Raw genomic sequence first — 17161 nt, forward strand, 5'->3', positions numbered from 1 at the left:
ATGTGTCCAAGGACGCTCACCATTAGCAATAGGTTGAAGAAGACCCACAGGAAAACGTTGAGTAGTCTTATTCTGAGCACAAACTGAGCAGGAGGCAACATACGCAGCAATATCAGAACGAAGACCTGGCCACCAAAATTGTCGAGTGACAGACCAAATCATTTGGTTCTTGCCTGGGTGACCTGCGGCTTTAGGATAGTGGTAAGTGTGCAAAAGTTTAGTTAGAAGATTCTCAGGAACAAAACACTTACCACTAGGTTTCTCAGCAGGTGCATTGGTTTGTGCAGCCAGGATCTCCTCCCCCAAGGGAGAAGTCAAATTAGTACGTATGGTGGCCAAAATATGGTCAGGAGGTATAACAGGAGTAGGTACAGACTCCTCCTTGGACAGAGGCAAAATTGTCGAGAGAGGGCATCAGCCCTAACATTCTTACTACCAGGCAGGTAGGAGACCACATAATTAAACCGAGACAAAAATAGCGCCCATCTGGCCTGTCGGGGCGACAAACGTTTTGCTTCAGATAGATAAGATAAATTCTTGTGGTCAGTAAGAATGAGCACTGGCACGCTAGTACCCTCGAGAAGATGCCACCATTCCTTGAGTGCCAAAATTATGGCCAGTAATTCCCTATCGCCAATTTCATAATTGCACTCCGCTGGAGACAATTTCTTAGAGAAGAAACCACACGGATGCAAGGAACCGTCAGGCGTAGGATGTTGAGACAAGAGGGCACCTACTCCAGTTTCAGACACATCGACCTCAAGAAGAAAAGGCAGGACAGGGTTAGGATGAGCCAGAACTGGAGCAGCAGCAAAGGCAGTCTTAAGACTATCAAAGGCCTTAATGGCAGTAGGTGACCAATGGAGTAGATCATTCTCTTTACGGGTCATGTCTGTGATAGGTTTGACCAAGGAAGAAAAGTTTTTAATAAACTTTCTATAGTAATTGGCGAACCCCAAAAAACATTGAATAGACCGAAGACCAACTGGGCGAGGCCACTGTAAAACTGCAGATAACTTGTCACTTGTCAGGATCCATGGAGAACCCTGCAACGGAGATAACATAACCTAGGAAGGTTACTTGAGTCTGATGGAACTCACATTTCTCGAGTTTACAAAACAAACCGTTCTCACGTAGTCTCTGAAGAACCTGTGTAACGTCAGAACAATGAGCCTCAAGTGTGGGTCAGTGTATGAGGATGTGGTCTAAGTACACCACAACACACTGTTGCAACATATCTCGTAGGATATCATTAATAAATTCCTGAAAAACAGCAGGAGCATTACATAGGCCAAAGGGAATTACAACATACTCATAATGCCCGCTCCTGATGTTAAATGCTGTTTTCCATTCGTGACCCTCCTTAATCCTAACGAGATTGTACGCTCCTCTCCAATCAAGTTTAGTAAAGACCGTAGCTCCCTTGAGGCGGTCAAAGAGTTCCGTAATGAGCGGAATAGGGTAAGCATTCTTAATGGTAAGATAATTAAGACCCCTATAATCGATACATGGTCTTAACTCGCCACCCTTTTTCTTCACAAAGAAGAAGCCAGCCCCTACAGGAGAGCAGGATTTGTGGATGATTTCCCACAACAGAGCATCGGCAACATACTCCTCCATAGCACAATTGTCTGCAACAGACAGAGGGTACACCCGGCCCCGAGGAGGAATGGCTCCGGGTTGCAGGTCTATGGCACAATCATAAGACCGGCGAGGAGGCAATGTACCGGCACACACCTTGTCAAACACGTCTAGGCACTCTCGGTACTCCTCTGGCAATTGAGATACCGAAGAAGTGCACAATACTTTAACTGGTTTCTGAAGACAAATGGAAATACATTGACCACGACAAAATTTCGGGCCTGCGCCAGTCAAGACTGGAATTGTACTTTTGGAGCCAGGAATAACCCAGAACAACCGGAAAATGCGGAGAGTTTATCACCTGGAACTGGAGGGTTTCAAAATGGAGAGCCCCAACAGCCATGGACAATGGAGCAGTTTCGTGACTAACGAGTGCAGGCTGAAGGGGCCTGCCATCAATGGCCTCAATAGTAAGCGGAACGGACCAAGGCAAAACAGAAATGGAGTGCTTTGATACAAAAGCACTGTCAATGAAATAGCCCGCAGCACCGGAGTCAACAAGAGCCTGAGTGACTATCGAGGAGTCCACCCAGGAAAGGACAACCATGACAAAAGGTTTCTCCTTAAGCAGTTCCGGGGACGAGGATAAACCACCCAAGGTCTGCCCCCGACAGGACCTTAGGTGTGAGCATTTCCCGGCCGTGTAGGACAAGACTTCCAAAGGTTGCCCTGTAACCTACAATACAGGCAGAGCCCCTCCCTCCTCCTAAAGACCCTCTCTGTCGTGGAGAGACGCGTGAATCCCAACTGCATTGGCTCAGCAGTACCTGGTGACTCGGGACCAGGAGGCATGGGAAGAGAGGGAGGCATGGGTGGGAACAAACACGTAGGAGACAACGGAACAGGAGGCTTCCACAAGCTCTCCTTGAAAGAGGGCCTCTCTCAAAAAAGACACCAATGCCTCAAGATCCTCTGGTAAATCTCTGGCAGCAACTTTGTCTTTAATCGCATCAGAGAGCCCATAAAAGAAGGCGGCAACAAGGGCTTCATTGTTCCAACCTACCTCTGCGGCAATCATACGGAACTCAATAGCATACTGAGCAACAGATCTTGTACCTTGCTGAATGGACATGAGTCATTTAGCAGCAGAGGAGGAGCGAGCCGGAACATCAAATACCCTTTGAAAGGAGGCCACAAATTCAGGGTAATTTGAAATCACAAGTTTATTAGTCTCCCACAAGGGATTAGCCCAGGCAAGAGCTGTGTCAGAGAGTAACGAGATGAGAAATCCCACCTTAGCTCTGTCAGAGGGAAACGCCTGAGGTAACATCTCAAAGTAAATGCCCACCTCTGCAGTGAATAGGATCGCCTCCATATTGCTGAGGTAGAGGTGCAGAATCGGACATGCTCCTGGTAGGCATAGGTGCAGCAGCGGAAACAGGAGCAGCCATAACTTGCGGGACACTTTGGTCCAAATGTGCAGTCCGAGTCAGCAGGGTTTGCAGGGCTAGTGCAAATTGATCCAAGCAGTGATCCTGTTCATCCATCCTGGAAATGATGGCAGGTAAAGGTGGATTATTAGCACCATCAGGATTCATGGCCTTTGCGTAATGTCAGGGTGCCAGGAATCAGACTGAGACGAGAAGTGCAAAAATAATAACACCTTTATTCATAGCAAAAAATAATAAAAAGTCCACAAGTCAAATAACAAGCCAGGAGTCAAAACCAGAGCTGGTAGTCAGACGAGCCAGAATCAGGAACAAGGAAAACAGCAGAGTCAGGAACAAGCCAGGGAACAGGAACCAGGAAGGACGTCAGGCAGCCAGGTAAAACACAGGAACTTTCACAAACAGGTCTGAGACCACGCAAAGGCAAAGCATACTGAACAGAGGCCCTTTAAATAATAAGTGATGACATCACAATTCTGAGACTGCATCCTGTCTTACATGGATGATGCACACCAGTCTGGCCATGAAAGGAAGTGTAGGAAATGAGCAGCATCCCCCACAATGCACCATAGTCAGGAAGAGAGGTGAGTAAAATGGCTGCCAGCAGCACATGGCAAACAACAGGGAAAAAACCCTGACACCTACTTAACCCCATAAACTGCCACAACCACATTGCAATTAACCCCATACTTTATTAACCCCTAAACTGTCACATCCCCATCACAATTAACCCTCTATACTACTTAACCTCTAAATCACCACAACCCCAATTGCAATTAATTCCCTACTCTAATAATCCCTAAACCACAACAATCCATATTGTAATTAACCCCTACCCTATGAACTTCCTAACAGCTAATCCCTCAAGACCTATAACCTCAAGTTTTAACCCTCTTGAACCCCTGCTCCTTAGGGGGGGGGCAGTGGCAGGTCCACAGCACCAGGTGGTTCATGGCTGTGGCAGTCCTCTTCTTCTATGGCAGCAGTGAGCAGTGGTCCTCTTCTTCCATGGTGGCAGAGGTTCATATTGGGCCGGACTGGGACCAGAAAGAGGTGCTGGGTAGGGGCCTCCCCTACCCAGCACCTGGGTAGGGGAGGCCCCTCTCCCCTACCCAGGTGCTGAACCAAAAATTGGCAAATTTTTAAGCTTAAATGTTTGCTTTTCAAATAAAGATACAATGAGATTGAAGAACAAATCATTGCGGCCAGAGGAAACACTGACATAATACAATGAACCTTGCAGCAAAATTCAATGCAGTTCAAACAGAAACTGCCAAATATTCAATCTGAAAGCAATCCAGATTTTTAACCTTTTCATTTCAATCTGTTTGTGGTAATGAACATATACAGTAGGTTTCAATATAAATTCAAGTGTTTTTAAACCATTTGGTTCCATTTAACATAACAGAGCCATTAATGTTCAACCATGCATATGAAACAACAGCACTTTTTTTGCATTACTATGACTGTTTCATTCAGGGCCACCCTCAGCATTTCTGTGGCCCCGGGCAAGTCAAATTTGTGGGGCCCCTCAGCCCAGCACCCTTATTCCCCACACCTCTATGTCCCATCCACTGTATGTCCCAACCCAAAGTTTAAATATATATATATATATATATATATATATACATATATAAGGAATTGATAGGAATATTGTAGTATACCATAAAATTACGTCTGGTAATAGGTAACTCTGTCAAAAGCCTGCCATCACGATCTCCATCCCCACTGCTGAATAGCAACAAGTTCTGCTTAGTATATAAATATCTGACCTGCTTCAGAGGTCACCCATTGCTTAGCGTAACTTCTGGAACTTCTATCTCATCCTTAACCCACTAAACTGACAACCACAATCACTAGTGAAAGGGTATTCCAACCTTTCAGCAGTGTTTTATCTTAGTTTATATAAGGAGATCAAGCACAGGTCTTCATAACTGTAAACTTTATTAAGAATGCTATACACACACACACTATGCAAGAGGCACTTCCTGACTCTACCATTGTGCACATAACAACAGGTTGATATGGTTCATACCATCTGATAATCTCAATATCACACATTTACCTTTTTCTTTTCTTTTTAAACAACAAAAAACTTAAAGTACATTTTTTTTTAACTGTAGTCTATGTGAAAAAACTTCAGTCCCTTTTAACATTGTTCAATTAGACGATTAGGTTTCTTGACATATCGACCTGACCTTGTTTGCATTGCATCACTGGCAGGCAAGTCAGTCGAGCTTTGCAAAGTTTCTCTGGCATCTTCATTCTCCAGCTGCAATGGAGTGTTCAATGTATCCTCACAGGTTTCCTTCACTGCCGAATTGTTGTGAACTGATGGAATAGCCATCAAATGTCTACGATTCCTACGTAAACATTGCCCATCATTGGTTTGAACTACATATGATCTTGGAGAATATTGCTGGATAACTGTCCCTTCAGTATTCCAGCTGTTTGAACCTTGTACTCGCACAGGAGTTTGTACCTGAAGATTCTCCAAAGGCTTTGCAGCTCGGTCATAGTATTCATTCCTTTTTTCTCTGAGTTTCAATTTGGTTTCTATTGCATGTTTTTGTGGGAACCTTTTCCAAGGTTTCACAACTGGTACTCGTGTGACCAGCTGTCTGCCAAACAATAATTTTGCCGGTGACTTCCCACATTTTAAAGGAGTAGCTCTATAGCTAAGAAGAGCCAGACATGGATCCTCGTCTGCATCTGTTGATTTGCGAAGTATGTTTTTCACTATTTTTACTCCAGCTTCTGCTAATCCATTTGCTTGTGGATATCCCGGGCTGGATGTTCGATGTTCAAATTCATAGGTACTGGCAAAAACCCTAAACTCTCTACAATTGAATTGAGGACCATTGTCTGATATTATTACTCTTGGAATGCCATGTCTCACCAAAATTGCTTTTACTTTTTTGATCACTGTACATGCTGACTCATCTTCCAATAATGCTATCTCTGGGTAATTAGAGAAGTAATCCATTACTAAGATATAATGCTGATTTTTGAAAACAAACAAATCCATTCCTAACTTTTCCCAGGGTGCCAACGGGAAGTCCGTATCAAGTATAGGCTCTTTAGGTAACTGAGGTCTGAATTTTTGGCAAGTCCGGCATTGAGTGATCATTGTCTCAATGTTTTCATTCATATTTGGCCAGTACAAAATGTCTCTAGCTCGTCTTTTTGTCTTTTCTATACCTGAATGACCTTCATGTAGTCTTTTCAGTATTTGACTTTGCAAACTCGCAGGTACAATTATCTTTTGTCCTTTCAAAAGTACCCCTTTTATCAAAGAAATTTCAGAAATGTATGGTCTATACAGTGATGGCATTAGTGTCTTAGATTTGCCACTAGAAACTGCTTTCTTCACTTGACTTAAAAGAGCATCTGTTTCTGTAGCCTGTTCTATTGCTGCCCACATTGCATGACTAAATGGGGCTGTCTTCAAGATCAGATTGACGTGAACAGTCACCTCTTTCTGCAACTGTAAGTCCTCATTGTTAAATGGTAAGTAAGCTCGTGACAGAGCATCCGCTACCACCAAAGTCATACCTTTGAAGTCTCAGCAACAAACGTTGAATTCTTGGAGGTGCATCTATCAAGCCCTTTTGGTAGATGTGAATCAAAGGTTTGTGATCAGTTTCTGCTGAAAATACTCTTCCATACAAATAAACATGAAATTTCTCACATCCGTAAACTAGTCCCAGTGTTTCCTTTTCAATTTGAGCATATGATTTTTCAGTATCCGTCAATGCCCTAGATGCATAAGCCACAGGCATCCATCCCGAGCCTTGATTTTGAAATAGAACTGCTCCCAATCCATTTTGTTAAGCATCAGTTGACAACTTTGTTTTTGCTGTTGGATCAAAGAATTGCAGAGTTGGTGCAGTAGTAAGCATGTCCTTCAAAAACTTCCATTCTTTCTGGTGATTCTCTGACCATTCCCAGGCATAGTTTTTTCTGAGTAGTTGTCGCATTAGTACAGTTTTGTCTGGTAAATTAGGTATGAACTTGCCAAGGTAATTCACCATTCCTAGTAAGCGTTGTATATCTTGCTTATTTTCTGGCTGTGGCATTTCTGTAATTGCCTTAATCTATTTCATGTCTGGTAAAACACCACCTCCCGTGAGTTGTTCTCCCAAATATTGAATTGAAGTTTTTCTGAATTGACACTTTGTCTTATTAAACTTCAAATTATTTTCCTTAGCAACATCTAAGACCATCTTTAGCCTTTCATCATGTTCTTGCTTGGTTTTACCCCAGATCAGAATATCATCAATGAATACGGTTGTGCCTGGTATTCGTTCAAGAAGTTGCTGCATGGTACTATGAAACACTTCTGGTGCTGAACACAAGCCGAAGGGCAATCATTTGTAACAGTACCTCCCATAAGGAGTATTAAAAGTGCAGAGTTTCATGCTTTCCTCCTCCAGTGGAATTTGCCAAAATCCTGAGGATGCATCCAGTTTACTGAATACAGTTGCTCCACTTAGCTCCCCAAGCAATTCTGGTTTTGTTGGTAAATGGAAGTGTTCTCTTAAGATGCTTTTATTCAGTTCCTTGGGATCTATACAGATTCTGAGACCCCCATCCGGTTTTTCCACCAACACCATAGAATGAACCCATTCAGTAGGTGTCTTGATTTTCTTTATAATACCTTTATCCTCCATCCTGGCAAGTTCCTGTTTAAGACGATCCCTTAGAGCAACTGGAACATTTCGCATAGCATGCACTACTGGACGAGAACCTTCTTTTAGTTGTATTTTATGTTGCATTGGAAGACATCCTATTCCTTCAAATACTGCAGCATAGTCTGTTAATAAATGTTCTATGTTCTCTTCTTTATTAGTTCCATCAATGGTATTTACCCTTTTAATCAGTCCTAAAGTTTCACACATTTGAAGACCCAGTAGAGCTGGTTTGTTTCCTGGAACTACCAGAATGTTCATTTTATGCGTTTGATTTCCATATTCCAGGAACACACTGCACTTGCCAAGCACTGGGATAAAATCCCCATTATATGTCTTTAGTTTAACTGAGCTTTTCAGAAGTTCTGGTTTGTTCTTCAATTGGTGATACTTGCTCTCAGGCATCAAATTAGCTTGTGCACCTGTATCTACTTTGTAAGCAATATTAGTGCCATTTGTAATAGCTTCAATGACCCACTCCTTATCTGTAGCTTTGGTTAAGTCAAGTATTGAAATAAAGAATTCTTCTGATTCCTCACTTTCTGACTGGTCAACAATGTGAACCGTTTTTTTAGCTTTACACATCTTTTAAAAGTGATTCCTTTTTCCACATTTTCTGCAGATTTGCCCATAAGCCTGACATTGTCTTATGCCATGCTGCTTTCCACATCTGGTACATAGCCAGTCTGATTCAGGCTGAGAATTTGCTGTTTGTGTGATAAAACTTTTTCCTTTCATTTTATTTTCATAATGTGGATGCACTTTGTTTTTCCCCACTGTAACTGACATTACTGGTGTTGCTGCTGTACTGTGGCAGAGTGTGCGTACTTGTTCCTGTGCTGCCTCTGAACTTTGACAAATTTCTGCTGCCTTTTCCAGTGTTGAATCTTTCTCTCTGAGCAAGCTTCTTTAACCCTTATATTTCTGCTGCCCATGACTAACTGGTCTCTGATTAATGAGTTACACATTGCTCCATAATTACATGACCTACTCTTCAGTTTTAAGTCTGTTACATACTCCTCAATAGTCTCTGTTTCATTCTGCATTCTACATCTAAAAAGATACCTTTCATAGGTTTCATTGCGTCTAGGTACACAGTACTGTTCAAATTTGTCTAGAACAACCTGATAAACATCCCTTTCTTCATCTGTAAATGTGAAGGTGTTGTATACATCTATTGCTGCTGATCCTGCTACAGTCAGAAAAAGTGCAATCTTTTGTTCATCATCTTGCTCCTGAGCTCCTATAGCTCTAACATATAGCTGGAATCTTTGCTTAAACCTCTGCCATGCATCTTCCATATTACCAGTCATTTTCAATTCTGGTGGAGGATTTAACTTTTCCATCTTAATGTTCTGAATTATGCAGTATTAATATAAAAGTCTGTAGTGCTGTTAGAATCAGTCAGTTGTACAAGTTATGATGCACTTACTCAGTTCATGAGAAGAAGCTGTAGTCACTCTGCCAGAGCCTTGACTCTCACACTTTCAATTTGCTGCAAAGATTTCTAATGGATTCCTCAGAGTCCTTGCTTGTCAGTTCAGATGGAAGCAGGAAACTCCTTATTCTGACACAATGTTTTATCTTAGTTTATATAAGGAGATCAAGCACAGGTCTTCATAACTGTAAACTTTATTAAGAATCTATACACACACACCCTATGCAAGAGGCACTTCCTGACTCTACCATTGTGCACATAACAACAGGTTGATATGGTTCATACCAACTGATAATCTCAATATCACACAATGTATACATTTACACATTTTTAAGAATATTTTTTTGGAATGAACTAACTGAATGACAGAACTGAGAGAATACTTCCACATTACAGATGAAGGGTGAGTGGCAACTTTTGAGCTGGAAATAGATTGGCAGAAAGTGTGAAAAAATTGATTATGTTTAAAAGGACCACAAGACTTAGGCCTAGATTTAGAGTTGGGCGGTAGCCGTCAAAACCAGCGTTAGAGGCTCCTAACGCTGGTTTTGGGCTACCGCCGGTATTTAGAGTCAGTCATTAAAGGGTCTAACGCTCACTTTCCAGCCGCGACTTTTCCATACCGCAGATCCCCTTACGTCATTTGCATATCCTATCTTTTCAATGGGATCTTTCTAACGCCGGTATTTAGAGTCGTGTCTGAAGTGAGCGTTAGAAATCTAACGACAAAACTCCAGCCGCAGAAAAAAGTCAGTAGTTAAGAGCTTTCTGGGCTAACGCCGGTTTATAAAGCTCTTAACTACTATGCTCTAAAGTACACTAACACCCATAAACTACCTATGTACCCCTAAACCGAGGTCCCCCCACATCGCCGCCACTCGATTCAATTTTTTTAACCCCTAATCTGCCGACCGCCACCTACGTTATACTTATGTACCCCTAATCAACTGCCCCTAACACCGCCGACCCCTATATTATATTTATTAACCCCTAACCTGCCCCCCACAACATCGCCGCCAGCTACCTACAATAATTAAGCCCTAATCTGCCGACCGCAAAGCGCCGCCACCTACATTATCCTTATGTACCCCTAATCTGCTGCCCCTAACACCGCCGACCCCTATATTATATTTATTAACCCCTAATCTGCCCCCCTCAATGTCGCCTCCACCTGCCTACACTTATTAACCCCTAATCTGCCGAGCGGACCGCACCGCTACTATAATAAAGTTATTAACCCCTAATCCGCCTCACTCCCGCCTCAATAACCCTATAATAAATAGTATTAACCCCTAATCTGCCCTCCCTAACATCGCCGACACCTAACTTCAATTATTAACCCCTAATCTGCCGACCGAATCTCGCCGCTACTGTAATAAATGGATTAACCCCTAAAGCTAAGTCTAACCCTAACACTAACACCCCCCTAAGTTAAATATAATTTAAATCTAACGAAATAAATTAACTCTTATTAAATAAATTATTCCTATTTAAAGCTAAATACTTACCTGTAAAATAAACCCTAATATAGCTACAATATAAATAATAATTATATTATAGCTATTTTAGGATTTATATTTATTTTACAGGTAACTTTGTATTTATTTTAACCAGGTACAATAGCTAATAAATAGTTAAGAACTATTTAATAGCTAAAATAGTTAAAATAATTACAAAATTACCTGTAAGATAAATCCTAACCTAAGTTACAATTAAACCTAACACTACACGATCAATAAATTAATAAAATAAAATACCTACAATTATCTACAATTAAACCTAACACTACACTATCAATTAATTAATTAAATACAATATCTACAAATAAATACAACGAAATAAACTAACTAAAGTACAAAAAATAAAAAAGAACTAAGTTACAAAAAATAAAAAAATATTTACAAACATTAGAAAAATATTACAACAATTTTAAACTAATTACACCTACTCTAAGCCCCCTAATAAAATAACAAAGATCCCCAAAATAAAAAAATGCCCTACCCTATTCTAAATTAAAAAAGTTCAAAGCTCTTTTACCTTACCAGCCCTGAACAGGGCCCTTTGCGGGGCATGCCCCAAAGAATTCAGCTCTTTTGCCTGTAAAAAAAACACATACAATACCCCCCCCCCCAACATTACAACCCACCACCCACATACCCCTAATCTAACCCAAACCCCCCTTAAATAAACCTAACACTAAGCCCCTGAAGATCTTCCTACCTTATCTTCACCTCGCCGGGTATCACACCGATCCGTCCTGGCTCCGATGTCTTGATCCAAGCCCAAGCGGGGGGCTGAAGATGTCCATGATTCGGCTGAAGTCTTCATCCAAGCGGGAGCTGAAGAGGTCCATGATCCGGCTGAAGTCTTCTATCAAGCGGCATCTTCAATCTTCTTTCTTCCGGATCCATGTTCATCCCGCCGACGCGGAACATCCATCTTCACAGACGACTTCCCGACGAATGACGGTTCCTTTAAGGGATGTCATCCAAGATGGCGTCCCTCGAATTCCGATTGGCTGATAGGATTCTATCAGCCAATCGGAATTAAGGTAGGAAAATTCTGATTGGCTGATGGAATCAGCCAATCAGAATCAAGTTCAATCCGATTGGCTGATCCAATCAGCCAATCAGATTGAGCTTGCATTCTATTGGCTGATCAGAACAGCCAATAGAATGCGAGCTCAATCTGATTGGCTGATCGGATCAGCCAATCGGATTGAACTTGATTCTGATTGGCTGATTCCATCAGCCAATCAGAATTTTCCTACCTTAATTCCGATTGGCTGATAGAATCCTATCAGCCAATCGGAATTCGAGGGACGCCATCTTGGATGACGTCATTTAAAGGAACCGTCATTCGGCGAGTAGGCGTCGGTTGAAGAGGTTGGATCCGTGTCGGTTGGAAAGAAGATGGCTCCGCTCCGCTCCAGAAGAAAGAAGATTGAAGATGCAGCTTGATAGAAGACTTCATCCCGATGATGGACTTCCGACTTCAGCCCGATGATGGAGTTCTTCAGCCGCCGCTTGGATCCAGACTTCAGCCCGAGGATGGACGTCACTCTTCAGTCCCCCGCTTGGGCTTGGATCAACACTTCCGAGGCTTGGATCAAGACTTCCGAGAACGGATCGGTGAACCTGGTATGGTGAAGATAAGGTAGGAAGATCTTCAGGGGCTTAGTGTTAGGTTTATTTAAGGGGGGTTTGGGTTAGATTAGGGGTATGTGGGTGGTGGGTTGTAATGTTGGGGGGGGTATTGTATGTGTTTTTTTTACAGGCAAAAGAGCTGAATTCTTTGGGGCATGCCCCGCAAAGGGCCCTGTTCAGGGCTGGTAAGGTAAAAGAGCTTTGAAGTTTTTTAATTTAGAATAGGGTAGGGCATTTTTTTATTTTGGGGGTCTTTGTTATTTTATTAGGGGGCTTAGAGTAGGTGTAATTAGTTTAAAATTGTTGTAATATTTTTCTAATGTTTGTAAATATTTTTTTATTCTTTGTAACTTAGTTTTTTTTTATTTTTTGTACTTTAGTTAGTTTATTTCATTGTATTTATTTGTAGATATTGTATTTAATTAATTTATTGATAGTGTAGTGTTAGGTTTAATTGTAGATAATTGTAGGTATTTTATTTAATTAATTTATTGATCGTGTAGTGTTAGGTTTAATTGTAACGTAGGTTAGGATTTATTTTACAGGTAATTTTGTAATTATTTTAACTATTTTAGCTATTAAATAGTTCTTAACTATTTAATAGCTATTGTACCTGGTTAAAATAAATACAAAGTTACCTGTAAAATAAATATAAATCCTAAAATAGCTATAATATAATTATTATTTATATTGTAGCTATATTAGGGTTTATTTTACAGGTAAGTATTTAGCTTTAAATAGGAATAATTTATTTAATAAGAGTTAATTTATTTCATTAGATTTAAATTATATTTAATTTAGGGGGGTGTTAGTGTTAGGGTTAGACTTAGCTTTAATCCATTTATTACAGTAGCGGCGAGATTCGGTCGGCAGATTAGGGGTTAATAATTGAAGTTAGGTGTCGGCGATGTTAGGGAGGGCAGATTATGGGTTAATACTATTTATTATAGGGTTATTGAGGCGGGAGTGAGGCGGATTAGGGGTTAATAACTTTATTATAGTAGCGGTGCGGTCTGTTCGGCAGATTAGGGGTTAATAAGTATAGGCAGGTGGAGGCGACGTTGAGGGGGGCAGATTAGGGGTTAATAAATATAATATAGGGGTCGGCAGTGTTAGGGGCAGCAGATTATGGGTACATAGGGATATTGTAAGTAGCGGCGGTTTACGGAGCGGCAGATTAGGGGTTAAAAAAATATGCAGGTGTCAGCGATAGCGGGAGCGGCAGATTAGGGGTTAATAAGTGTAAGGTTAGGGGTGTTTAGACTTGGGGTTCATGTTAGGGTGTTAGGTGCAGACGTAGGAAGTGTTTCCCCATAGAAAACAATGGGGCTGCGTTAGGAGCTGAACGCGGCTTTTTTGCAGGTGTTAGGTTTTTTTTCAGCTCAAACAGCCCCATTGTTTTCTATGGGGGAATCGTGCACGAGCACGTTTTTGAAGCTGGCCGCGTCCGTAAGCACCGCTGGTATCGAGAGTTGCAGTGGCGTTAAATTATGCTCTACGCTCCCTTTTTGGAGCCTAACGCACTGAAAACACAGCCATTCTATGAACTCTAAATACCTGCGGTATTTAAAAGGTGCGGGAGAAAAAAAGCATGTGTAGCTAACGCACCCCTTTGGCCGCAGAACTCTAAATCTAGGCGTTAGTTAGGAATTATTCAAAACTACTTATGATCATGGACAGACATTGGAGTCATAAATTAAGTTTATATCAGAAATCTCTCAATAAGGTTTAAACCATCTATTCCGTCCTTACTGTCTAATACCTTATCTAGTAAATAAGAAACGACACCACTTGTTTGGGAGAAAGAACCAGTCACGGTTCACGTTTATTAAATAAACGCTTTAACTTGTGCCTAAGCGTCATTCAAATTACCCTTAGGCACTTGATCAACCTATCAACGAAACTTGGCAACAAGTTCGTAATCCTAAACGTTGGCGGCATCTCACCCTAACCTAGCCCCTACTAGCAGATGGTCAAGGCCCCTTTCGATACCTGCAGCGTGACACCCGGCTGTCACGCCCCATGGCACTCAGAGAGAGCTGTGATGTTCAGAGGTCTTCGGTCCCATTGCGAGGGAGAGGACCCCAGGCCGGCGCCTGGCAGGCATAACCCCTCCCTTTTCCAGGACCGTCACTCTTCTCTCCTTGTGCCCGCTCCCCAGGGCATTGACCACCCGCCACAAGAGCCAGGCGAACTCTTGACGCCAAACAAAACCAACAGGAACCCAGTAATTAACCATAATTTAACTAACACAACAAGAACAATATAACGATTTCAACAGATTGCAATATCAACCATTTCAGCACATACATTAACGAATAATCCTCAACAATGCTCCCCTGACGTCTCTTAGGAACATATCCAACCCTACGTCCGTAAGGTGGACTCCATCCGGCCTAAATAGGTCCCTTTTGTCGGCCGTTATACTTTCGTGCCTGACCACGAAACCCCCAATGCCCGTGACCGCTCTTCCCATCTCCCTGTTCACCTTCTTGCGCACATTATATGCAGCCCTCTGTGTGACAATGTGCCGCCAGTGCAGTCGAGCAACTACATTTGACCACCCCAAAGTCACACCCTGCAACCAAGTGTGCATCCATTGCACATCCGCTGTCATTCTCTTAATTAAATCCAGCGCAGGCAATGCCCCCAAGTCATTTCCCCCGAGGTGCAGCACTAAAACGTTAGGCCGCCCCCACCTTTTGTGTGCCTCCTGTAAGAGTGCCGGCAAATCGGCCCACGACAATCCCCTGCGCCCTAACCACCGAAAGCTTGCCTTGGACGTTGGGAATCCAAGTTGCTGTCCTTCCGGCGATCGCAACATCCTGAGATGAGCCCAGTGGATGTATGAATGGCCTACTATCCATACACGAACCGGAGGCGCTTTCACATTCTCAATACCTGATAAAACAGAGTACACCACCATGAACAAACTGCCCCTGCACAGCATGGGTCCCCCCAAGAAAAACCCCCTCCTTGGAAATAGTGACCCTCACCATGCCTGCGCTCTAGCAGTGCCCTTTTGCTGGTCTAATATACGTTTTGTACTGGGTGGATTTCCATCTACCCAAGCGCTTAATCTCCGCCACCGCAACTCCCTTTTGAGCTGCGCTGGTCGCCGCGCCTATTCTAAAAGAATGCGGGGCGATCCTGCTCGGATCCAACCCTGCCTGCTTCGCCGTCTTCGCCAGTACCTGGCGGAATTGAAAGACCGACAGAGCCAATCCGTCCTCATGTATCAGGAACAGTTGCCCTACATCCGGCCTCACCTTAAGGTATTGCTCAACACAAAACACCGGGCAGCAATCCTCAAACTCTTGTCGTTCAAGGGGTAACCATGCCCCCACCCCCTCCTGGTCCGTCTTGGACCTGGGTACGAACAGCAGGAGCCCCCCATCCATCAAACGGACGTGCTCTAACTGTATTCCACAGCGGCCCTTATCCTTGGCCGACGCAACAAGCTCCCCCACCCTGAGAGCTCCTGCAAACGCCAATGCAAATGCCGTTCGAAAAAGCAGCTGCTCGTAATCGGAGGTGCAAACCTTTGCCACGCCCTTTGCTAATACCCTCAGCCTCTCCTGGGTAATGGGTTCCCTCTGATCTTTTTGACGGGGGGCCAACCTGCCCCACCCCTTCAACACCTTCCTTACTAGGAATGTTCCGGAGTGGTCCTCAAATCCAAGCGCCTTGTTAAAGAAAGCCTGCCACTCGCGCCGGCCTTACTGACCCCCTCTGACCGCAAGAAGGCCAACCAATCTAACACCAGCACTCTAGAAGCCCTTTGTACCTGTACACCTCTGTGTTGACAGAACGCCTCCCAGCAGTCCCAGTGACTCTTATACGCTGACCATGTCCTTGGCGCCAAGGATGCCTTAACCAAGGCTAGGATGCTCATCCAACCTTCACCAGCTGCCAAAGAGAAGAAGGGCATGTTAACCCCTCCTCCGCCGCCATGGGTGCCGCTGCTCTAAACTGCTCCCATTTAAATCGAGAGAGTGCATCTGCAATAATGTTCTGCACTCCCGGGACGTGTTTGGCGGTAAAATGTATATTGCACTGCAAGCATCGTAACACCAGGTGCCGCAGGCAGCACACAACCGCTGGCGATGACGCAGACATCCTGTTAATGGCGTACACCACACTCAGGGTGTCCGTCCAGAACACCACCGCTTTATTAGCCAATCTATCCCCCCAAATTTCAACAGCCACCACTATCGGGAATAATTCCAAAAGCGTCAGGTTTTTGGTGTATCCCTCCACTATCCAGCCCCTCGGCCATTGAGCAGCGCTCCATTCTCCATCCAGGTATGCTCCATACCCGAAACCCCCCGCTGCATCCGTGTAAAGGTTTATTGCCTTGTTGGGTACTTTCTTACCCCTCCATAGGCACACGCCGTTAAAATTCACCAAGAATTTCTCCCATATCTCCAGGTCCTCCCTGACCTCCGCCGTAATGCTTGTCCATTTTGCCATACCGGTAGGGCCCTTCAAAAGGCCCTCCAATCGGCGGTTAAAAGCTCTTCCCATCGGGATGACCCTACCCGCAAAATTCAGGAGGCCCAGCAGTGACTGCACCTCTTTAATTGCAACCTTGATCGCCCCTTTAAGCCTTCGGACCGCATCTAACATCCGGATAACCTTGTCCATGGGCAGCCTGCACTCCGCCTGCACTGTGTCTATTTCTATTCCCAGAAATGTGAGACAGGTGCACGGCCCCTGCGTTTTGTCGTCCGCGAGCGGCACTCCAAATCGCGACATCATATCGTGCATAACTTCCATGAGCCGTTCACACTCCGTGGAACCGGCTCTCCCAACCAACAAGAAATCGTCCAAGTAGTGTGCCACTGCTCCCCCACT

This window comes from Bombina bombina, chromosome 10, assembly GCF_027579735.1.
Source record: "Bombina bombina isolate aBomBom1 chromosome 10, aBomBom1.pri, whole genome shotgun sequence".
Lineage (NCBI taxonomy): Eukaryota > Metazoa > Chordata > Amphibia > Anura > Bombinatoridae > Bombina > Bombina bombina.